The following is a 26677-nucleotide window of genomic DNA, read 5'->3' on the forward strand; positions in this document are numbered from 1 at the left end:
CTCTTCCTGCCTTATAGTCTGCTTTCTTCTTGCTGCGTCCTCCTGTGGCCTTTCCTCTGTGTGGAGGGCTCGGAGAAGAGACATTATTTTTGGTTTCTCCTCCACTTCTTATAAGGATACCAATCCTCCTCATTAAAGGCCCTGTCTCCAAATATTGTCACATTTTAGGGAGACACAACTGAGTCCATAACATAAGAAGACCTTGAACTCTAGATTAGAATTGCAGCCCAGGCCGACACCTTGATTTCAGCTCAGCGAGACTGAGCAGAGAATTCAGCCTTGCCAAGTCTGGACTTTTGGACTCCAGAAACTGTGAGATAATAAATGTACGTTATTTCAAGCAACTAAGTTTGTGGTAGTTTGTTATGAAGTAATGGAAAACTAAGGCAGGAGCATGTAGAAATTCCAGGTTAATGCCATTTTATTCCTGCAGAAAATCATGCCCAAAGAAGCACAAAAAGCAAAATGAGTTGTTGGTTTACTCTGCCAGTTAGAGTTGAAGGGAGGCAAGTGCTCTGACAGTACTGTCCTTGCTTAAGACCTCTCGCCACTATGGTTTTTACTTCTTGGTGTCCTCCTGATGTAGCCATATTAGTCTGTTTCTGTTGCTTATAGCAAAATACCCGGAACTGGGTAATTCATAAAGAAAACAAAATTTGTGGCATATAGTTTCTGAGGCTGGGAAGCCCAAAGTCCAGGGAACACATGTGGTGAAGATCTTCTTTAGTGGTGGCTTTAGAGCAATGCAGGGATCTCACATGGCAGAAAATGGCAGAGCAGAGAGACTGTCACGTGCTCTCCTTTGAAAGCCCTCAGAACCACGCCCATGACCACCACTAAACCATCAACTGAATCACCTCTTCAAGGCTCCACCTTTCAGTTACCATAATAGGATTTCCCACCCTCAACAGACCAAGACCTGTCAATCCACAGCAGTAGCCAATTAGATTTTATTCTAAAAAAAGAGCCTCTTTGCCTCAAAATTCCCTTCTCTGCTTTCCAGACTTGCACAGGTCACTAGGAAAGCAGGATCCCTGTTCAACTTGTACAGGTTTCTGAGACTCAATAATTTCCACCACCTCACTCCAGGGATTTAACCCCAGCTTCTACAAAGTTCTTCCTTCTGGCTCACTTATATGCAGGGTTTATGTAAGTATGGTCCACAGACCATCTCTCTCTGAGTCACATGTGGTGCTTGTTGAAAATGCTAGTTCTTGGGACCCACCTGAGAGCTCCTGATGCAGCAGGTGATGCTGATGCCCGTTAAAACCACAAACACTATTGCACACTTTACGAGCAGTGTGTGCCCTTTCCTGCTTGCTGGCTCCTCAGAGGAGATTGCAAACATCTGTAAATCATTCTATGCATAATAGGCCATAGCATAATTTTGATTGCCTCATTCTCACAAGACTCCAGTGAGATGGGTTTGTCTTATCATCCCTGGAAAGTGTCCAACATTAGGAACCTCATATTTGTACCTCTGCACTTTGCCTGGTTTTCCCAGGCTGTCACCATTTCGACTTTCCCTTTGTTCTTCTTGCACCAGCCAAACCCATTATTGCCAGAGAAGAAAGGTTATTAGGAAAAGCCTTCATGACCCTTCTACTGGCCATTTGGGGTATATATATATATATAAAGATCCTGATAGTTTGTTTTACCAGTGCTGTTAATACCAAGAGATTTGTGTTTCAGACCATGGTTAAGGATTTGGACTTAGTCTCTTTCTTGGATGTTGGGTGAAAAATCCTCCCTACTTTGTCAGAAATGAAAGTTACCAGCATTTTCCTCTGTCGACATTAAGGAAGTTGCTTCTCAGTCCCCTGCTTGATGGTGAGAGTCTCTGCTCACCCTCCCTTATGTGGTTTCCTGGTTATCTAGGCATGATTAGTCTTGACACTTCTATTTCCTTCTGTCAAGGTGCTTGCTGTCTATTTGGGCACATGGTCACTCAAAGTTCATTGGATGATTGTACATATTGTGCAACAAAGTTATGAATCTCAGGGATCCGAATGACACTTTGGGTCCAGTGGTGACCTTCCTTTGAGCAGGAAGATTACTCTACTATGGGCTATTTTTTGCATAAATATGCACACATTTAAAATGGAAAAGTCCTTACAAAACAGCTTTTAATACTAAATGGTAAGGTGAGAGATAATCTGGAGGATATTAAAAAAACATATCTAGTCTAGAAGCCAGTATTATGGAATATATCATAGTTCTTTTCTATTTCTTAGTACATTTAAATGTGGATATTCTGGACTTGCCCAAATGTGATCACTCCTCCTCTAACCCTTGGTATAGTTGTCCCATATTCTGTCTGTTCACATGGTTGGCCTTTAGAGATTAGAGGTTTTAAAGGGTTAGGTTGATCCAAGTGTTTGCAAATTTTATTAGCGATGCTTTGCAACTTTAGGAAATAAAAAATAGACTCCATGCTCTTGGTTGCTCAGTGGTGCAAACCCACTGCTGCCTGAACCTCTGCCAACTCATATCTGTTATGCTTCAGGCAATTGAAAGAGCTTTCACCAGAAGGGACTGGCCAGGGTAGCTGGGTCCTGGCCATTGAATGTAACAATGCGGAGAGAACAGCCTACTCCTGAAAATGCCTTCTTGTTGGGCTAGTGTTCCCAGATCCACCATATTTCGAGATAGGTTAACAATCTGATTATACTGTGAGGATTATTGATTTTAGCTGTTTGCAACTAATTCAACTTTTAGAAGACACTCTGTGTGCCAGCAAAATATATCTGTGGGCAGACTTTGGACTTTTAGGTCACCAGTGTGCAATTCAAATACCCTAGTTCTTCATAAAGCTAAAGCAAGTATCCAGAGAAGTTTCATGAGATCAATACAAAAAGCCAAACTGTTCTTCCTTCTCTCACACTCATCACAACACAGAACACTTCTGTGAGGTTTTCTTCCCCCCACACCAACCAATTCTCTGACACCAGCTGATGTCCTACCATTAAACTCATTTCTGGCACTACCTACCTGGAGGTAGAGTCAGATCCCACAGGTTAAGGGATCAGTCACAAGTTAAGACTACCTTAACCATTTTAATTTAATTAGAATAGAAACACTTCTAGGCAATCCATGGGTCAAATATGAAATCACAAGAGAAGTTAAGAAATATTTAAAATTGAATGGTAATGAAAATACAGCAAATCAAAATGGTAAGTGGCAACAAAAGCAATGCCTGGAGGGGAGTTTCTAGCTTTAAATGATTATATTAGAAAAGAGGAAAAGTCTTCTTGGAATGAACATATTTGGAAGTTGGTAGCACCCCCACATTGGTTTCTTGTCCTGTGGGTTAACAGCTATCCTATGGGAAGGCCGACTGGAAGCCTCAGAAACTGTCTTACATCCTGGCCAACATGGCATCATTGCAAGCTAGGATTATTCCAGAGATTAATCCTCCCGAAGACTTAAAAGAAGGCATAAGTGGTCATCCTTATTTTATCCCCATTTAGTTTACCAGTTTTTTCCTACAAAAACCAGATGGTTCCTGGCAGGTGATGGTGGACTACCACAAATGCAGTCACACAGTAGCATCAGTTACAGTTTCTACGCCAGGTATATTCTCTCTAGAAAAGATGAACACAGCCGCGGATAAATGGTATACAGCAGTCAATATGGTGCCTGCATGCTTTATGTCCTTATCCAGAAGGAGGTTCAGAACCAGTTTTATTTATATGGACTGGACAACAGTATACATTTATGGCCTTACCCTAAGCGATCGTTCCTTCTTTCGGAATATGGTTTGAAAGGTCTTGGATTGTCTGGACGTTCTGTAGAACTTCACATTGGCCTATTGCATTCACGAAATCGTGCTAATCAGAAAGAATGAGAAATAAGTGGCAGATACACGAGAACGCACATGAGTTCCAGGGCTGGAGATAAACCCTCTTTAGAACCCTACTGGAGAATGCAGCCAGTAAGGAAAGAGAAGCATGGAAAAGCAGAGCCAAAAGCTAGAATAAGAAGGCGGCTGAAGGAGGGGGCGGCGGACTTTGAGTGCGCCTTGTCTCCTGGACTCCCCAACTATGAGTCAAGAAATTGCTCTTTTAGTCTGAAACTGGATTGAGCTGAAGTTTTGTCACGTGTAACCACTGATCGTCATTGACAGCCTGCAGATTGCTGATTAATTCATTTTCATAGGGAATGTGCTCTTACAATAAGGACGCATTCCGGCCTGTTTTCTTTGTGACCTATGTGTGCTAGAGGCTTTATACCATTTTCAGACGAGGTGGGCCCATGACCCTTTTCCTCCATTTCACTCTGTGACAGAGAAGAGGAAGTTAAGCATGTCCCTTTGTGCAGACTGTACGGCTTCACTATCACAGACTGACAGGGATCTCAGTAGACACCGGCTCTGTTCCCGAATTGTGGCAAAAATCATGATCTCAGATCGACCATTCCAAATAATAATGTTTGTTTTAATAAGTATTATCCAGTGTCTAAAAAACCCCAACTTCTTTAATTACCTCGGGGTGTACAAAGTTTACTTCAGAGGGTCCACTAGAAAAATAAAACTCTTCAAGTTAAATGCATTCTGAGTACTTTACAGCAATTTCTTTCTCTTTTACATGAGTGAGCACTTGGCAATACTTGCTTTAAAAGTTTTCTGCATTAAAATTATTGTGGCAAATCTCTATGGCAGTAACCAGTTGGCAGTTACAATGAAAAAAAAAAAAGGATTCTATTCATAATAGCAACAAAAAGGAGAAAATGTCTATGAATAACACTAAAATGAATCATGTGAATCTCTGTGGAGAAAAATCACAAGATTCAACTGTGAGTTATAAAATAATTTAAATGATGTAGACACCTAAAATGTTCCTGAAGAGAAGCATGATTAATGTGCAAATGTCAACTTTTCCCAAATTAACTTATAGTTTTAATGTAATTTCAATAAAAAATTCTAACAAATTTAAAAGAAAAATTTTGGAAATTGCCAAAATCTTTTTAAAGCATCATTTAGAAGAATAAACAAGTGAAATATAACAACATTAAGAAAATGCTAAAAAAGAAACAATGAGGCAGAAACAACCTTACCGGACTCTATTTAAAATATTTATTATTATTTCTTATAAAGCTGTATCAATTATATCTGCACAATATTTTTAGGTAAGTGGAAAGATAGATAACTCAGAAGAACAATTTGATATAAATAGGATTTGATACCTGATTAAAGGAAGCAACACAAATCGATAATAAAGGGTAGAATTATTTAATGATTATCTTAAAAATAATTAGAAAATAGTTTAGAATCCTTTCATTTATTAAATGCCCACCTATTTTCTGATGAACTAAAATGTTAAAAACAACAAAACAACATAAACATTAGTGAATAGTCATCTGATCCAGAGATAGAAAAAGATTTTTTTTTTTATCTCAGAGGCAATAAAAGACTAATAGATTTGATTTCTTACCTAAAAATAACTAAGAAAACTTAAAAAATTTAATATAAAACAATACAAAGTAAAAAAGCATGTAACACAGGGGGAAGTATTTTAAAATAAATATCTAAGGTAATATTATTTTCAGTATATAAATAAATTATACAAATAAAATTAAGACCCAAATTCAGTATAAAGAGAAAAAGTTGTGAACAATTCAGAGAATTTCCTAATAAACACTAAAAAAATTACTCCCCAAATGATCAGATGAATATAGAATAAAACAATGAGATACTTTTTAAAGCATACAGGTATGAAACGACAGTTGTCTAATGCCCGAGTGCACTTGTTTAGGGTTTGAATTGTAATTATATGCTTATAATACATTTTGATTGTATATATCGAAAGCCCCAAACTGTTAATATTGTTTGATTTGGTGTTTCCAGTTCTTAGAACTTATCCTAAGGAAATGGTCCAAAATTCCGATTTGTACAAAACGTCATTGTTTGTAATCATGAGAAATAGAAACAATTTAAATATCCACTGAAAGGGAAATGATTAAGGTAAATTGTGTTAGATCCATGTAATAAGATAGTGATAAGTGAGCAGCCATTTAAAATTATGCTTAAATTTCTTTTATTGCTTGTGCTACAATGTTAAGTGAAATTACTATAAATATTTAAGTATTTTATATGTTCAGAATTAATGCAAACATTTAAATATATTTCTTCTCTCTCCAAGGTGCTAGGCAGCACCCCAGGTGTATACCACCTGAGGGACTTGACACTTCCTGCTACCCCCTTCTCACCTCCGTACTCCTTGTCAATTCTTCACGCTCTTTCCATTTCCAACCACGCCTCAGAAAGCCTGCTTTTGTCATTGGTGTTTTTGGTTTTTGTTTTTTAAATCAAAGTGCCTTCAGTTTACCATGGAGTCATAAAAGCCCAGACCTCCAAAACAGAAAGCTTGAAATAGATACCTGATGACTCTACAGCTAAGCAAACAAAATCCAATTTCTCATCAGGGGCTCATGGCATATACAGATGAAAGAATTTTAAAAAATCATTCCTAATCAAACAATGAAAAGGTTTTACCGGAGCTGAAGTTTAGTGAATTGAGGGCTTGGTTTTGATGGTGAGACACTTTTTAGGAAACCAAGTAGAAATGTAGATTAGACAGTTGTATATACGCATCTTGAGGCCAGGACTTTAGAAATAAATGTATGGGCAACAGCACAGAGATTGTAATTCAAACCATAAACTGGATGAGAGGAGCCCCTGGGGAGCAAATGTAGGTAGAAAAAATACATAAGCATGTAGGTATTTTGTAGTATGTGTGTCCAAAAAACCTTTTAGAAATTCAAGCTGTTATAGGATAGGATTAGTATAATGTCCCAAAGTAGAAAGAAATTCGGTGAGAATTACAGAAAAATTTGCAGGCTCCAGTACTCTATTAAACAGCTAAAATAAAAAAAGAAGTGAAAACCCATGGAAATTGTTACCATGGAGACTTCGGCATTCCAGAATGATAAGGAGTTGCAGGTCAGCTGACTGCACTCAGTTGTGACCTAGGAGCCCTGTGTAAGGGATGGGCCAGCCACCGACGCGGACTCTTTCCCCACAAGGAGCCAGATGACTTCTCAGAGAACAGCCACCAAATTCAAAATATACTCAGCTTTCCTATTCTTATCTGAATCTGATGTCTGGGACATTTTCCAAAGAAAAAGGCTCCCCGGGGGTCAAGACTGGCAGGATGAGGGAGGAATGAAAGTAGGGAATTGCCTGGTTGGGCTAGAATGGGAACAAACAGGCACTTGGGCGGTGGGGGAAGAACTGTGTAGGAGAAGAGAGAACGTTTGTGCAAGGAGATGATTGAAAAGGTAAGGACTGGAGTGCTGTTAAGTGATGGATTGAAGACGTTGTATTCATGCCCTCCCCAATTTCCATTAAGTTGATAGTAAAATAAAATAAAACCACAGGATTTCAGAGAATGCAAGAGGAGGCAATGATGGATGGGAGATGTCAACCGTTTTTGGAAGATTGAAAGCAGAGCAGAGAAAGGTGGAAACTAAATGCTGCTGGTGAGAATTGAGACCTGTTCAAGATTTGGCAGCAACAGGTTCCATGGAGGATGAGACTGAGTCATGGCACTACACATGGGGGTTCCCTGGAAGTTTCTGTCTACTGCGGTCTGACTCCATTCTCCCCTGCCTGCCAAGCCAGGCGACTCGACCCCCTCAGCCATCAGGAGGCTGTTCTCTGAACTCCAGATACTTTTTAAATTTTTACTTTTTAATATTTTAGCATTTGTGTGTATTTATATGATATGGCGTGTTCATATATGGCACAATGATTCACTTAGGATAGATAGCAAAGTTTTGTACATATTAGTCCATCATTTTTTTCCCTCTTCCACTCCCCACACCCTCCCCTCACCCCTTCTCTGGTGACAATTATTCTGCTGTGAGATTATTCACTTCTGTGAGAACCACTTTTTTTTTTTTAGATTCCACATATGAACGATATCATGTGGTATTTGTCTTTTTGTGCCTGACTGACTTACCATGATGGTTTCCAGTTCCATCCATGTTGCTGCAAATGATAGGATATCATTTTTAAAAATAGCTGAGTAGTATTCCATTGTGTGTATATCCCCTGCTTTTTTCAGTCCATCCATCTGTTGATTGACATTTAGGTTGATTCCCTCTCTTGGCTATTGTGAATAGTGCTGCTACGACCATGGGAGTACAGGTATCATTTTGATATATTGATTTCATCTCCTTTGGGTATATACCCAGTAGTGAGATTGCTGGGTCATAGGGTAGATCTATTTTTAGTTCTCTGAGGGACCTCCATACTGTTTTCCACAGTGGCTGTACCAATTTACACTCTCACCAGCAATGTAGGAGAGCTCCTTTTCTTCCACATCCTCACCAGTATTTGTTAATTTTTTTTTGTCTCATTGATAACAGCCATTCTAAATGGAGTGAGATGATATCTCGTTGTGGTTTAAATTTCCCTGATGATTAGTGACGTGAGCATCTTTTCATGTGCTTATTGGCCATTTGTATGTCTTCTTTTGAGGAACGTCTATTCAGGTCCTTATCCCGTCATCTGCAAGTAGTGATAGTTTGACTTCCTCCTTTGCGTTTTGGATGCTCTTTATTGCTTTCTCTTGCCTTATTGCACAGGCTAGAACTTCTAGTATTATGTTGAATAAGAGCAGGGAAAGATAATTTAAAATGAAGAGGGTGTGGCCTAAGGAATATAGATTATCTGATGCATTTGGCCACGTAGAAAATAATTTCAAGGAGAATTTGCAAATATGTGAGAAACTTTGAGGATTTTTAATTGGAAAAGAAAAAAGGGGCATTAATAATTTTGCAAAAACAAAGAAAACTGCACAAGAGAGAATTTTAATCATAATACCTTGCTGTATGTACTTCTGATGATGGATACACTAAATCTTGATTTAATTTATAACTGCTAGAACTATAGTAGGATGATGGTGGGAGAGGAGCGGGGGATGTAGGAGTGGAGCACAGATGGCTGTTTTCAAAGTAAGCTTTGTATAGTTTGATTTATTTCTTGTTGACGTATTGTTTTGATAACAATAAAATTAGAAACAATGATCAAACCAAACAAAACAAACCTATCAAACTAGGGCTTAGAAAAAGGTAAAGGGAAGAGAGAATTATATATTAAATACCTCTGGACCACTCCCATACCCATCTCAGTTTTCTAGCATATGTATATGTACTTAGCATTGTAGCCATTTTGGGGACCTATCGCACCAAGTCTTGAGGAACTTCAAGATTTAAAGGTAGGTAGAAAAGGATGAGCCTTTCAAGGAAATAAAGAGGTAGCCAGAAATGTGTGATGAAACCAGGAGAGTGTTTGATATTAAAAAGGAGGTAATTGTCAACAGCCAAATGCTACAGATTGGCCAAATAAGCAGCTTTCTCTAAGTGTTGGCTTTTCTGTAATGATGCTTTCCCCAAAGCCTGTCATGTTCTGCTTACTCCCTCCCATCAGAATCTCAGGAAGTGTCACACCATGTACTTTCATGGTACCTTGTACCTACATCCTTTATAGCATTTAGCACATGTTGCCTTAGTCTTTATCTCTCTGGTGCCCCTACAATTCTAAGCTTCTTCAGAGAAGGGGCTATGTCTAATCATAGCTAAGTTTTACACAGTTCATTTGTCCTGAACGGTACCCCATAAAATTCCCCATAAAATCTTTGCCTGATCCTATCTTCTGAAACCTTTCCTCTATGTTTTCCTCTAGAAGTTTTAGAGTTCATCTCTTACATTTAAGTCTTTAAGACATGTTGAGTTGATTTTGGCATATGGTGAGAGATAGGGATCTAGTTTCATTTTTCTCCATATAAATATCCAGTTTTCCCAGCACCATTTATTGAAGAGATTGTCCTTTCCCCAAAGTATGTTATTGGCTCCTTTGTTGAAAATCTGTTGGCTGTAGGTAAGTGGAATTATTTCTGGATCCTCTGTTCTGTTCCATTTGTTTATGTGTCTGTTTTTGTGCCGGTACCATGCTGTTTTGATTACTATTGCTTTGTAGCATAATTCGAAGTCAGAGAGTATGATATCTCCCACTTTTTTCTTTTTCTTCTGTATTGTTTTAGCTACTTGGGGTCTGGTCTTTTGTTGTTTCATACAAATTTTTGGATTATTTTTTCTATTTCTGTGAAGTATGTCATCGACAGTTTGACAGTTTGATGGGGATTGTATTGAATCTATAAATTGCTTTGAATAGTTTGTTCATTTTGACAATATTGATTCTTCCATTCCATAAACATGGGATGTCTTTTCATTTTTTTGTGTCTTCTTTAATGTCTTTAATCAGTGTTCTAGAGTTTTCATTGTAGAGATGTTTCACCTCCTTGGTTAAATTTATTCCTAGGATTTTTATTTGTTATTGTAAGTGGGACTGCTTTCTTGATTTCCTTTTCTGCTAGTTTGTTGTTGGTGTATAGAAATGAAGATCAGTAGATTTTTATGTGTTGATTTTCTATCCCACCACTCTACTGAATTTGTTTATCAGGTCTAGGAGTTTTTGGTAGAGTCTTTAGGTTTATCTCTCTATAAGATCATATCATCTGCAAATAGGGACAATTTGAATTCCTCCTACCAATTTGCCTGATTGCTCTGGCTAGGACTTCCGATACTATGCTGGATAAAAGTGGTGAAAGTGGGCACCCTTGTCTTGTTCTAGTTCTTAGGGGAAGGCTTAGGGGGATGTTAGCTGTGGGTTTATCATATATAGCCTTTATTGTACTAAGATACTTCCCTTTTATACCTAATTTGTTGAGAGTTTTTATCATGAATGGATTTTGAATTTTATCAAATTCTTTTTCTGTGTCCATTGAAATTATCATATGTTTTTTTCTTTCATTTTGTTGTGGGCTGTATCATGTTTATTGATTTGTGTATGTTGAACCATCCTTGCATCCCTGGGGTAAATCCCACTTGGTCGTGGAACATAATCTTTTTGATGTACTGTTGGATTTTGTTTGCTAGTATTTTATTGAGGATTTTTACACATATATTCATCGGGGACAATGATCTGCAGTTTTCTTTTTCCTTTGCATCCTTAGCTGGTTTGGGTATCAGAGTAATGTTGGCCTTATACACAGTACAAATTTGCAACAATTCCATTCACTTCAATTTTTTAAATAGTTTAAGAAGTATTGGTATCAGTTCTTCCTAATGTTCATAGAATTCAGTTGTAAAGTCATCTGTTTCTGGGCTATTCTTTGTTGGGAGAATTTTTATTACTGATTCATTCTTATTACTCATTGTTGGTTTATTCAGGTTTTCTATTTTTTCTTGGTTCATAGGTTTTGGTATAATGTGTTTCAAGAAATGTTTTGATTTCCTTCTTAATCTCTTCTTTGACCATTGGTTGTTCAAGAGCATGTTGTTTAATTTTAATGAATTTCTGTATTTTTGAAAGTTCCTTTTGTTATTCATTTCTATTTTATTCCATTATGCTCAGAAAAAATACTTGACATAATATTGATCTTTTTGAACTTTTTGAGGCTTGTTTTGTAGCCCAACATATGGTCAACTGTAGAGAATATTTCATGTGCTAATGAAAAGAATGTGTATTTTGCAGCTGTTGGACGAAATGCTCTATAAATGTCTGTGAGGTCCATCTGGTCTATGGGGCCATTTAAGTCCAATGTTTCATTATTGATTTTCTGTCTCAATGATCTGTCCAATGCTGAGAGTGGGGTGTCAAAGTCCCCAGATATTAGTGTGTTGGTGTCTATCCCTTTATATCTGGTGTTTCATTGTTGGGTGCCTATATATTTATAGTTGTTATATCATCTTGCTGTATTGATTCCTTTATCATTATATAATTCACTTCTTCATCTCTTAGTACAGACTTTGATCTAAAGTCTATTTTATTTAATATAAGTATAGCTATTCCTTCTCACTTTTGGTCTCTATGTGCATCGCATATCTTATTCCATCCCTTTACTTTCAGTCTATGTATGTGTTTGTAGGTATGTGTGTTTCTTGTTGGTAGCATGTGGATGGGCCATTTTTTTGTTTTTGTTTGTTTGTTTAAAAAATCCATTCAGCCAGCCTATGTCTTTTATTTGGGGACTTTAAACTGTTTACATTCAAGGTTATTATAGATATGGGAGGTCTTACTCCTATCATTTTATTGGTTGTTTTCTGCTTGTTTTGTGTATCCTGTTCCTTTCTTTCTATCATTATTTATCCTTGCCGTTTGGTAGTTTTCTGTATTGATAAGGTTTGACTCCTTTTTCTTTCTAATTTGTGTATTACTTTCCCAGGAAATTTTATATTTTCAGGTGTTTCCATGATGGTTGTTATCGTTATCTCTCTTCTAGATGCAGGACTCCCCTAAGCATTTCTTGTAAGACCTGTCTGGTGGTGACGAATTATCTTAATTTTTACTTTTATGAGAAAAACTTTATTTCTACTTCATTTCTGAAGGATAGGTTTGCTGGGTATAATATTTTTGCTGGCAGTTTTTTCTTTCAGTACATTGAATATATTATCCTATAACATGTAGGGTTTCTGCTGAGTTGTCTGCTGTTAGTCTAGAGGAGATTCCTTTATAAATGACTTGATTTTTTCTCTTGCTATTTTTAGAATTCTCTGTCTTTAACTCTGAATAGTTTGACTACAATGTGTCTCAGAGAAGACCTATTTGTGTTGAATCTGTTTGGGGACTGTTGAGTTTTCTGGATCTGGATGTTCACATCTTTCCCAAGACTAGGGACATTATCAGTTACTATTTCATTAAATAGGTTTTCATTATCTTCTTTTGTTTTCTTCTCCTTTTGGAATGACCATAATTCAAACATTTGTTCACTTAATAGTATCCCATCAATCTTGTAAGCTTTGTTCATTCTTTTTCCTTTTTGTCTTCCAGTGTTATTTGAAAACAGTTACCTTCAAGATCAGAAATTCAGTCTTCTGCTTGATTTAGTCTGTTGTTTAGACTCTCACATGTAGTTTTTATTTCAATGAATTCTTCAATTCCAAGATTTCTGTTTGATTTTTTAAATGATATCTATCTCTTTGTTGAACTTTCATTCAGAATGTACATTTTTTTCCCTGATTTTGTTGAATTGTCTGTTTTCTCCTGTATCTTGTGAGTTTCCTCAAAATAACTATTTTGAATTCCTCTTCTGGAAAGTCAGCAATTTCCAGTTCTTTGGGATCAGTTACTGGAGCACTATTAAATTTCTTTGATGATGTCATATTACCTTGTTTTTTTCATATTTCTTGTTTCCTTGAATTGATATCTGTTCATCTGGTAGAACAGTCTCCTTTTTGAGTTTTGTAGAGTGGCTTGCATGGGAAAAGACTTTCACCTGCAAATACATCCTATGGTGTCAATCAGGAGCTGGTCTGCCAAGGGTGGCACTGTTGAGCCCTTTCTTGGGTAGAGGGTGAGGCCACTAGGCAGGCCTGCAGAGAGGGAACTTGTCCTGCTCCTTCTTTCTTGGATGGCGGACAAGGTCAGGATGTTGGTCTGCCAAGAGGGTGCCTAGCCAGCTGCTTCTTGGGTGGTGGGTGAGGCCTCAAGTTGGGGTTACAGAGAGAGGGCCCTGCAACCAGCTCTTAAGGTAGTAGGCAAGGTTAGGAAGCAGGCCTGATGAGGGGAGGTCCAGCCTGCTACTTTTTGTGTGGTGGGTAAGGCAATTGGGCAGGACTGCTGAGAATGCAACTGCCTGGCTGTTCTCTGGAAGGGCAGAAGGACATGATTGTGCTTTATTTCCACTAGCCTTTGGGTGCATTTGTTAGGGTAGAGACCCATGAGCTGTTTTTCTGCATTGGTGGCTCAGGCACACAGAACTCAGCCAGCTGGGTGGGAGGTGGTAGGGACAGGAATGAGGGCTGTTCACCAGAGAAGGGTCAATCTGTCTGATCTCTGGCCTGTGACTTGGGGGTACATCAGTTCAGCAGGCCTGGGGTTGGCTTCCCAGACTGCAAGAGTAGAGTCACAGCTGCTGTAGGCCCAGGCTTCAGGCCACTGGAATCAGGGTGTTGTAGTTTCTCCTGTGAGTGCATTTCAATAACTGGGAAGCCTCAAGGCTGGAGATGCACAATGGCTACTGGCTCCAGGGCAGGGCATGCTCCCAAAGTGGCTCTGGTTACAAGATGGTGCCATACTGCATCAGCTTTGGTCACGAGGGTGGGGTGGGGAGTGCACCATATGTGTTTTTGTTCTAGAGGGGTGCAGTGCGTCTATTCTAGGCAGCTCCCCACTCTTGGCTCTAGGCTTGTCTTGCAAAAGGAATTGCATACCTATGTGGTGAGGATGGGGGCTGGTATGGGTCCTCTGCCTACCTTTCTGCTGCAAGGGAAAATTTGTCCTGTGCCAGTCCTAGTGGTAGAGATGTGGCGGCTGAGGCTGTGTGCCCGTCTCTCCTCTCTATGCCACCATCCTGGGGTAGGGCTCCACAGGGTCTCACCACCCCCCATGCTCTCCCACAGATGCTCCTGTCAGTATTTAGCTGTCTTCTAGTTGTTCTGGTTCTTTTTTACAAGAGGAATGCACTCCAGACACCTCTAGTCCATCATCTTGCCCCGCCTCTTGGATCTCGTGCTCTGCTTTTTCTTAACAATTTTTTTTCTAATTAAAAATGTATTACAGCTTTCACTTTGAAATTGAAATATAGGCTACAGAAGGGCAAAGTCCATTTATAATCCTACTACCTACATATAACTGTTGTTAAAAGTTTATCTTTTTCTTTGATTAGTGTTAGATATAATATCTATATTATAAAAACATTTTTGATGGTTGTGTGTGTGTGTGTATATATATATATACACATATATGTGTGGTCATTTGCAATGCCTAAAATTTATTGTTGTTAAAAATTTAAATTTATCCATTTCTTACCATTATAAATCAAGCTGGGTGAATATTTTATGTTTACAGGTTTGTTCATATTTCTGATTCTTTACTGTAGATTCCGAGAAATGGAATTATTTGGTCAAAATGCATACTTTTAAGACTTTTAATTCATCATATTGAATTGCTTTCTAGAAATGTTAAACCAATTTTTATGCCCATGAACAACAAAAAGAGCTTTTATCTTAAAAATATTAAATATTCTAAATAATATATTTAACTAATTTGATAAATGAAATATTATCTCCTTGTGACTTGCATGTCTTTGGCTATTAGAGAGGCTGTGTGTTTTTCATATCTTTATTATATTTTTTCTTGTGTTGCATAAATTTTTTTCTTCACATCCTTAGCATAGTTTTTAACTTTCAAATGTTACACATAAACTCTTTGTTTTAAGTGTGGAATATTTCTTCCTAGTTTGTTTGCCTTTTTATTTTTTTCATACTATATTGTGATTTTTTAATAAATCAACTTCATTGAGATATGTTATAAATGATAAAATGGAGATATAACTTATGTACAATAAAATGTAGCTATTTTGTGTCAGTTTGATGAGTTTTCACAAACATATTTACCTGTTTAATAATAACCAAGATATGGAACATTTCCATCTCTCCAATAAGCTCTCTGGAGCCCCTTTGCAGTCAATAATTCCTACCCTCCACCCCACCAGCTCTAAGTAATCCTGGATCTGCCTTCTGTCACTTTAGATTGTTAGTCTTTTCTAGAGTGTATGCATTGTAAATAAAATTTTATAATATGTATGCTTAAAATATTGTTTTTGAGTTCATCCAAGTTGCTGCATGTATCAGTGATTAATTCCTTTTTACCACTGAGTAGTTTTCCATCGTATGAGTATAGCAGAATTTGTTTATCCATTCACCTGCTCATGGGCATTTTGGCTGTTTCCAGTTATTGGCTATTATGAATAAAGCTGCTATAAACATTATGAGCAAGTCTTTCTGTGGCCATATGTTTTCATTCCTCTGGAGCAAATACCTACGAGGGGAATTGAGTCATTTGGTAAGTGTATGTTTAACTTTGTAAGAAACTACCAAACTTTTTCCCCAAAGGGCTGTAAAAGTGTGCCTTCTGTATTAGTCCATTTCTGTTTCGTATAACAAAATACCTGAAACTAGGTGATGTATAAAGAAAAACAAAATTTATTGCTTATAGTTTCTGAAGCTAGGAAGTCCAAAGTCCATCTGGTGGTGGCGACAGGGACCCAGGGGTCTCACATTGCAAGATGGTGGAAGCAGAGAGAGCAGAGAGAGAGCAAGACAGACTCTGTCTCCTTTTAAAGCCCTCAGAACCACGCCTCTGACCACCATTTTTAATCAATTCACTACTGCACGGTCCTACAATCCAATCACCTCTTCAAGGTTCCACCTTTCAATTACCAAACAAGATTTTCCACTGTTTCTATAATCACCTTTTTAACATTGCTTTAATCACCTTTTTAATGTTGCTTTACATAGAAGGTGAACAGAGAACTATACAGCTATTTTTAGACAGAAGCGCAGGGCTGTGAGCTGTGCTTACTCATTGCTTCAATGACTCATTTCTGTTCACTAGCTCTACAAAGCATGCAATACCAACTTGTGCTTCAGTAAATTTATAAATTTGAGAATTTCAAGAGTACTGTTTTGAAGTTAAGATACTGATTGGGTTATTTCCTTAATCGGCTGTCGATCTAATTTAAGTTGGTACTTTCTTAGTGGAATCCCAAGATCACTCAGGAATAAAAGGGACTGAGGTATTTTGGAATACGGGAGTCCAAAGGAAGACTCGATTCTTGGTAGAAAATCATAGCCATCATTTCTTTGAGGATCTGCTGTACTTAGGGTAAGTGCTATTTCTTTGTCTTTCATCCCCACTTAGACTGAAGGATCAGTGGTCATGTTTTCTCTTCTTTTCTTTTAGGGTCTGATCTCAGGCCTCAGAGGAGACTTGGTTTACATGGTCTCCAATTTTTTTCACACACTTTTTAAGAGAATAACATGGCCAGGCCAAGGAGTAACGGTGAAATAAATTATGTCTTCAGTACCCTTGAATGTGCCTTCCACTGTGCCCAGCACCCTTTTTCTCTTTCTCTTCCCTTCTATTATTATGAAATACCTCTACCAGGAGTGTTGAGCCATTTTGCTGGTACAGTTTGAAGTTTTGGCCTCTGTTATGGGAGAAGCACTATAACCATCTGCTAATAGGACTGGTATTATTTAAAAGAGCTTATTATACTCTCTCCTTTCCTCCTGCTGGCCCAGTTCCATCTGCGGGTCTCTAGATTTCTAGGTTGCAGTCTCTTAAATGAGATAAAATGGATAACTTGATCTGAGCACTTCTTTTTCATTTAAAGATATGGTATTATAAGAAACTTCCACAGAAGTAAGTATATTAAGATCTTCAATTCACCACTCCTTAAGCAAGTGGTCACAAACTTTTTCTGTAAGGGGCTAGATAATATTTTAGGCTTTATGCATCACACAGTCTCTGCTGTAGCTACTGAGCACTGCTCTGGTAGCATGAAAGCAGCTGCAGACAATATGTAAACAAATAGGTGTCGCTGAGTTCTGATAAAACTTTATTTACAAAAAAGGGGGTGGGCAGATTGGGCCAATCTGTAGTTGGCGAATCCCTGATTTAAGCCCAAGATTACTTATTCTTTTGGGTGGTTCTATTTCATCTTTCCCACATACTCTAGTTCCTCTAAAATGAACACTGATAAAAAATATGAGTGTTCCACAGTGAGGGTTGACGTAACAAAATATGACTGAAATTTTAGGCCTCTTGGGAAGTTATTCTACTGCTATTGAGTCTAAATCTTAACTTTGAAATTACAGTATATAAAGTTATTTCTAGGGCTACATTCTAGTCCCTGAATATGACTTCTGGAGCTGGAGACAAGACATTCTCACAGGAGGACAGATGCCCCCAAACTGTATTCACCATCTGGTCCAACAGTGGGAATCACCTGTCTTTGAGGGCAAGGTGTGAACACCTGTCCTTTCTTGCAAATTGGGGATTTACTGTTTCAGGTATAAGAAGGTATATTTTCCCACAGCAATGGAAGTTAAGACTATTTTTAAAGTTTGAGCAAACATATCCTCAAGTTGGGCTATGGTTGCTTGATTTATGACTCAAGAATGCTAAATTCTCTTGTTGGAATCTGACCAGCAGTTACATTGTTCTCTACACTGCCTGCTGCTTCCTACACAGATAATTACCAGAGGCTAATTTACAGATGCCAGCGGGAACGGAAATGGAGAGAATGGCTGCCCACAGAGCTAGGAATTGGATTTTATCAGGAGTCATGGAGAAACATGTTTGTTCTCAGGAAAAAAAAGTTCAGAAAAGTGACTAGTTGAGAAATATAACAGCAAAATGAATTATCCAAAGGGCGGTGCAGTATTTAAAGCACTGCTTTAGAGTTAGGCAACCTGGGTTAGAATCCTTATTGCCCCACTTAATAGGTAGAAGTCTTGGATGAGTTACTTAACTTCTCTAAGTCCTCACCTGCAACATCAGCATCATAGTAGAATGTATCTCAAAGTTGTGATGATTAAATTAAAAAAAAAGGCATGTAGAGCATTTATCTCAGTATCTGGAACATAGCAAATGATCAATAAAGATTATCTATTATTATATCCTAATTCATACTCCCAATCTAGTGTTTATCCTCAATTTTGTTCTCTATTCAACAATCATGAATAAACATTTACCTTCCTCATTTGCTCAAGGTTATTGGAGATTCTGAAAGTATTTGATTGCTTACCTTAAAGATTAGAAAACTGAGGTCCACGAACTTAAGGGAATTGCCCAAGGTCAGAGAATGATGGAACCAGAATTGAAACCTACCCAACTGATACTCTTATTAATATAGGATTTCCCAAATTTGAGCTTCTCCAGAAGACTGCACCGATCATCGTTGGCTGAGCTTAGTTCTCATGTTATTCCACCGATCTCAGTAGCAAAAGTCAAAAGTCATAAATGGAGTGACCTTTGGCAAATTATATTCCCCTGATATGTTTTTCATTTATAACATAAGAAGGTTGGTATATAGAGATGGTCTCTACAATTTCTTCCAATTCTGGAATTCTACACGTTCAGGTTTTGAGGAGAAACTAATCACTGAGGGGAACAGCTAGAGTCATGGAAACAGGTAGGCCATGGTTGACCGTGCCATCATTTCCATGAGGACATTGGTGGTCAGAATTAAAGACAGTCTTGGGATTGCAGCTAGTACCAAGACCAGGCTTCCTGCACCTGCAAACTGTCCTTGCTATTTGTACTCGATGGTCGGCACAGACTAACCGTGCTGTCACAAATTTTAGAATTTGGGGAAAACTTAAAGTATACAATGAATCGGCTCTGCAAATAGCACAGTATGTAAATAAGTGCCCCCTTTCCCAATTGAACAACTATTTAGGCAAATTTATTTTTATATCAGAAATTATTACTCACACAGGCTCTTAAATTAACAATAAAAATATGTTATTAAGAGTTAAACACACAGTCTGCTTATTTTGCTAGTTATATTTCTCAGTGTTCAGGACATTTAAATGAACTACTTCCTGTTTTAGGAGGAATTTAATAATGGAGCTGAGAAAGGCTACCCAGTTTCCCAAATTCCAGTATGATACTCAAACCCCTAAAATTAAGATAATTAAAAAAAAAAAAGCATGGGCAAAGCAGTACAAATATTAAGCAAGACTCTTACTACAGAGCTGTTTATAATTGTTAATTAGAGCTAGATATTGTTTGTGAATTTGAATCACAACTGGATAATATATAAATAGTGCTATTACTGTGTATAAGTAATCAAAGTTTGTGATTGGAATAAATCAACATCCTTGAAGAATGTTAGCAAACTTCAACAGAGATTTTCAGAGACTTATATTTTTCTCTTTAAAAAAGATGAGTAATTATCTCAAAAGACTGGCAATTCTCCTTAATATAAGATACATTATCCTATGAAAGAAGATGTATGAGTAGCCTGAATTAGGCAGCCAGTACCAAATACCAGTTTTCTATATTGCAGACGTTCACATTTAGGCAATATGGGGCTGTGGTCGAGAAAGTGGGCTTTGGAATCGGACAGGCTTGCACTTGATTTTGATTTTTGCCCCTTACTGTGTGACCTTCAGTAAAGTACTTGAGCATCTAAGCCTCAGTTTCCTCATGTTGGAAATATAGAGAGTAATTGTAACTATTTCATAGGTGGTGTTGAAAGAAATGAGGTGATCACATGTAACTGGCCACGCACAGTGTTTACCATGTGCCTTGTGCCTTTCTTACTGGCTGTTTTGCTTTCAGAGACACATGTGCGTCTCCCTCTTTACAGTAGCCCTCATGCAGGGATGCGATGAGGCGCTTTGGCATGCTTCTGCCCATTCCGATGTCTTTACTGGCCAGAAACCAGGAGAGCAGGCGATTGTCACAGGCACAGAGGTGTGGTAAGCCCTTTAAATGCACTGATCCAAGCTTTTCAAGGTTGTATCTTGAAATGAGATGCTTTTCATTTGGCTTTGGTGGATATTTCAAACCATCTCCATTTGCCCACATCTTTTCAGTTTCTCTGAATCTCTGACTAATCTTGATAGAGATATATATTAGAAAATTATATCTGATGGAAATTATTTATCTTCTTGGAATTTAAGCTATAGAGTTCCTTATAGAGTTTCAACTTTCTGGAGGAAAAGCTATCACTAATGTGACCCATTAATTAGAAGTAGTATATAATTTTGTCTATTTACGTAAAGATATCCATTTCATAGCTTTTCTACTTCAGAAATTTGAATTCAGTAATAATGTAATATTTTAGCTCAGTTAACTGACATATTCTGATGGGGATAACTTACTCTACTTTTATACACAAAACTTGAAATAAACTTGTAGTTCTTTGAAGTTATTCAAATACTTGTCATTTCATTGTACTGGGGTGAAACCCCTCCCCACCCCCCACCATTTTTGTTGGTCAACCAATTTCCCAGTGTATTCACAGATACAGAGGACATGTGCTCAATTTGTCATTTCTTTATTGTAATCATGCAATCAAGCAAGTTCAGAAAAAATCCAGTAGGCAAAGAATGCATGCTAGGTTACCTGGGTTATAGCTTCAGATGAAAGTGTTATCACTTTTGCAAACAAAATTATTCCTTCTTATGGATGTCAGTGCCACTTTGCATTCTGTTACCTTTTGATACATTACTTTGTGACTTTATTTTTTACAGCTTTACTGGAAAAAAAATTATTTGTATAATTTGTATATTTGTATACAAATTTTATTTGTAGACTCGGTGTATAAAAAACTGCACATAATTAATGTATACAACTTGAGAAGTTTGAGCATATGTATACACTTGTATTACCATCACCACAATCCAGGTAATAAACATTTCCATCACCTCCAAAAGTTTCCCAGTATCCATTTGCTTGTTTGTGTATTTTTTTTGTGATCAGAACACCTAACATGAGATCTACACTCTTAAATTTTTAAGTACACAGTACCTTATTGGTAACTGAAGGCATTAGTCGTAAAGCAGATCTCTGGAACTTACCCATCTAGCGTAACTGTAACTTTATATCCATTGATCAATTCCCCATATCGCCCTCTCCCAGCCCTTGGTAACCATCATTGCTTTGTCTACTTCTACATCTTCGACTATATTAGATGTTGTGTTAGTCCATTTTCTCTTGATTATAACATAGTACCTGATGCTGGGTAATTTACAAAGAAAAGAAACTTATTTCTCACAGTTTTGGAGGCTGGGAAGTCCAAGATTGAGGGGCACATCTGGTGAGGGGCTTCTTCTTGGTGGTAATAAGGTCCCGAGGTGGTACAGGGCATGGCAAGAGGGTGGCAAGAGCACATCCTAAAGTGCTTTTCCTCTCCTTATAAACCTCTAGTGCCACTCCTGTGACAACCAATTCATCCACTAACCCGTTAATCCATGAATAGATTAATCCATTCACGAGGGCATAATCCTCATGGTCCAATCACCTCTTAAAGGCCTCACCTTTCAAATGCCATATTGGGAATTAAGCCCCAACAGGATCTTGGGGGGACATTCAAACCATAGCATACGTTGCATGCAAGAGGAATCGTGTATTTGTCCATCTGTGACTTATTTTACTTAGAAGAATATCTTCGAGGTCCATCCGTCTTGTCTCAAATGGTAGGATATACTTTTTTAAGGATGAATAATATTTCATTGTATGTATACGCCACATTTCTTTATCCGATAATCCCTCAATGGACATTGGAGTTGTTTTCATATTTTGACTTTGTGAATAACGGTGCAATGAACATGGAAGCGCAGATAGTTCTTTGAGATCCTGATTTCAACTGTTTTGGGTATATACCCAGAAGTGGGATTGCTGGATCACATGGTAGTTCTATTCTCAATTATTTGAGCAACTGTTTTTCATGTGGCTGCACCATTTTACATACCCACCAACAGTGTACAAGGGTTCCAAATGTCTCCACAACCTTTTCAACACTTATTATCTTTTGTTTTTTTGATAATAGCTATCTTAACAGGTGGTGTGAGGTGATATCTCATTGTCATTTTGACTTACATTTCCCTGGTTATTAGAGATGTTGACCATCTTTCATATACTTGTTGGCCATTTCTATGTCTCCTTTGGACAAATGTCTATTGAAGTACTTTGCTCATTTTTAAATCAGGTTGTCAGCCCAGCAAAAACCACTGAACCACCACAGGAAGCACCCTGGGCTCCTGAGTCTGGGTGGTGGGGGGGCTAAGGGCTTCAGCCATGCCCCCCTGACACCTGCAACCAGCCCAGTGATAACCACTGAGCACCCTGGTCTCCTGAGCAGGGGTGGGGGGAGGCCAAGGGCTTTAGCTACACACTCCTGACATCTGCATCTGGCCCAGCAATGACCCAGACACTGCTGGAAGCCCCCTGGTCTCCTCTGCAAAAATGAGGGGAATGCCAGGGTCTCAACCACATCCCCTTCCTTCCTCCTTCCCCTCTCTCCTGCCCCCCAACATCTTAGAATGTAAAAAATCATAATATTAATAATAAATAATTAATTATAAATAATAATAATTAATAATAAATAAACTTATAAATAAAATAAATAAATAAATAAGTAAATAGATTGGGTTGTTTGTTTTTTGCTGTTGAGTTTTAGGGGTTCCTTATGTATTTTGAAAATTAATCCCTTATCAGATATATAGTTTGCAAGTATTTTCTCCCATTCAGCAGGTTGCCTTTTCACTCTGTTGTTTGTCTCCTTTGCTGTATGGAACTTCCTTTTGATATTGAGAACATCTCTCATTTACTCTCAGATCTGGCAAAAATGTAGATGAAACAAAATATAAAGAGATAAAAAATATTCCAAGTTAATTAAAATAGAGGTGTATTTATAGTTGAGACATACAATACAAATGAGTTAATAAGTATAGAAAACTTTGGATTGTGTCTGACAAATAATATGTGCTTAATATATGCCAGGTCATGTTCTTACTATTATGTCAGAGGCGAATGCAATTTTAAACAGGATAAAATAAGAGTGGGTTTTCCTATTTATTGAGTGGCATGATTTTCCTTTCAACCTTTGATAACACTTCGCACCAGATGCTATTAGAATAAAAAAAAATCTAGGGATCTAATTTACTATTAGGAATGCAAGAGCTGACATAGTTATAGGATCTGATATTTTTTCAATCAATAAAGGAAATGAGTATGTACCCTTTATTTTACATAGAATTAACAACTCACAGGGACCCCAAAAGGACAGCAAGTATATTCTACTTACCAATATAATAGGTTATTTTGTTCAATTGTTGAGTATAATTGCAGTTAATAAATTTATTGAATCTGTACACCAGAAATGTTCTCCATGTTTAAGAATTTTGACTACCTGACATTTGACTTTCTATCTGGTACACGGTCAATATAAAATAGTCTCTTTCTCTACTTTATGATTACCATTTAATACTCAGGGAGGCAACAAAATTCATAGCAGTGATTCTTAACATTTACATAGTGCTTTAGTCTATAAAGTGCCAGCATGAGCATTACCCCACTTCCATGTGAGATAAGCTGAATGATTCTCTTTTTAGCTGTGACTCACAGAAGTCACTCCGCCCTCCAGTGGCAGAGCCCTGAGATCACTGCTGTTTCTACCACATCACAGCTTCTTGCAAGCCAGTGTGCTTACATTTAGATGCATCACAGAAATACCAAAAAATAAGTAACAGCTTTGAACAGTCTTGTGTCATTCAGTGACTTTAGCTAGATGCTTTCACTTTTCTTCTCTCTAATGGTTTATCTGAGGATGGGGGGATGAAGGCAGAGGGACATAAGGAACAATACTGCTTCCCTCCCCTTTTAGAAAAAGAAATTGATTGCTCTCCTGAAGTTATATACATTGACATTCAGGTAGATCATGAGAAAATCAAGTAAAGAGCTGGTACACTGTGCTAGCAATAGGACCCAGGAAGCTGGCACTGATAAGGGAGACATTGCATTTTTTAATAGGATAGTCAGCTAAGAATTAAGTCTTAATGTGTTTCCTCACATGGAGCTCCTCTGTATCAGGGGAGTGTCTTAGTCCATTTGAACTGATATAACAGAATGCCATAGACTAGGTGGCTTATAAACCAAAGAAATTTACTTCTTACAGTTTCGGAGGCTGGAAAGTCTAAGACCAAGGTGCTGGCAGGTTCAGTGTCTAGTGAGGGCCTGCTTTCTGGTTCACAGACAGCTATCTTCTTCCTGTATTTTCACATGGTTCTCTGGGGTCTCTTTTATAAGGGCATTAATCCCATTCATGAAGCCTCCACCCCTTTGAGCTCCCAAAGGCCCCACCTTGTAATGCCATCGCACTGATTAGATTCAAGTTCAACTTTTTTTTAGCAAGAATATTACACAGGTAGTTCTGTGTGCTTCCAGTTGCATCACATCAGTAGGCACACGGTGTCTGGTGTTGTCAGAATTAAACCTTTAAAAATCCAGTCTGAGTCCATAAGTAGCCAGCTAAAAGTGGATTTCACCAGTTGCTTTCTGTTCATTAGCTAAAGTGAGGTGTGAGCCACGTTAACCAGAAATTTCAAATGAAATCAGCCTCTATGCCAAATGTACTTTGAAAAAGGCTTTGAGGCACCTTATATGAAAGAGTACCCATACAATTAGAATATGAAAACAATGTAATGAGGAGGGGAGGAGGAAAGAGGGGGACGGGATGTCTCAGTGGAGAGTGATAATGGAATCAGGAGACTGAGGCTGAGCAGGCAGCCTGTGACGAGAAAGCTACTAGTGTTCTCTAGCAAGTCAACACGCCTGAGTCTCTGGCTGAGGTTACCCCAGAGGCTTATCCACTTTATTTTAATTGAACAAACATCTATTGAAAGCCCATATACTCAGAGAATTTGCTAGGCTTTATGGGACACTTATGAAGATGAAAAAGTCGGTTTCTGTGTCTCAAGATGCTCATAATTTACGGGTGGTGACACACACTGAGTTTTAATCTAGGTCAAGTGGCGTTAGGTGCTGTAAAAGAAGTGTCCACGTCAGGGCTACCGGAGCACAGTGGAAGTTATTAATTTCTGACCAGCAGAGTAAGGCAATTCACAGAGGATGTGGCCTTTGGATTGGACTTGAAGAAGATAAATGGGTGTATTAGTCCGTTTCTGTTGCTTATAACACAGTACTTGGAACTGGGTGATTTATAAAGAAAACGAAATTTATTGCTTACAGTTTCTGAGGCTGGGAAGTCCAAAGTCCATCTGGTGGTGACAGTGACCCAGAGGTCTCACATTGCAAGATGGTGGAAGCAGACAGAGAAGAGAGAGAGAGAGAGAGAGAGAGACAGACTCTCCCCTCCTTTTAAAGCCCTCAGAACCATGCCCTTGACCACCATTTTTAAGCCATTCCCTACTGCACGGTCCTACAATCCAGTCACCTCCCTGAGGCCACACCTTTCAATTACCATAATAGGATCTCCCGCCCTCTTAACAGTCACAGTAAGGGCAAGTTTCTAATACATAAAACTTGGGGACACAATTTAAGCTTCAATGAGTTTTGGGGGGACAGTTCAATCCACTACAATGGATTCACTGCATGGAAGGAAGAGGAAAGGGGATTCTGGTCTGTAGAAATAGCTTGAAGAAAATTCAGAAATATTTTGAAATGTGTGATATCTTTAGGGGGTGGTAAGAGGTTTGCTTGAAAGAAGCACACAGTGAAATGGTACATGAAAATGGAGCTTAAAAATGAGATAGAAACACAGCTGAAAAAGAAAGTAGGGGCTCAGATTGGAAATAGTTTTAAAAGCCATTTGAGGAGTTTTGATTTTTTTTTCTGTGGGTCATTAAAGCCTTTTTTCATAAAAAAAATTGCAAGATTTGTATTTTATGAAGGGTAATTTTGTGGGTAGCCTAGGAAATTAATAACATCAGGTGAGAATGACCCATTAGGAGGCCCTTTTAAACATTTAGGGCCCTGAGAAGGGAAAGTGTGGTATGGACTCAAGAGACATTTCAGATGTGAAATGAAAGGCCTTGAGGAACAATCGGATGTGAGTTGAGGGAAGGGGGCAGTTAAAGATGACTGTCATATTTTAAACCACAAGGTAGATGGTTAAGCCATTTAACTAAAACTGAGAATTTAGGTGGATGAGCAATTTTGGTGAAGGCAGAAAATGAGATGAATTAGACACGGGTCAGTCTGAACTATCCGCGGTGTCTTAATTTACTTAACAGACAAATGCCTGACAGGCCCTATTCTAGGTGCTGCGAATATAGAGGTTAAAAAGGCCAGCTCTCATGGAGCCTGCATTCTAGAAGGAGAACCAGGCAGAAAATAAATAATAATTTTATA

This window comes from Cynocephalus volans, chromosome 13 (genome assembly GCF_027409185.1).
Source record: "Cynocephalus volans isolate mCynVol1 chromosome 13, mCynVol1.pri, whole genome shotgun sequence".
Lineage (NCBI taxonomy): Eukaryota > Metazoa > Chordata > Mammalia > Dermoptera > Cynocephalidae > Cynocephalus > Cynocephalus volans.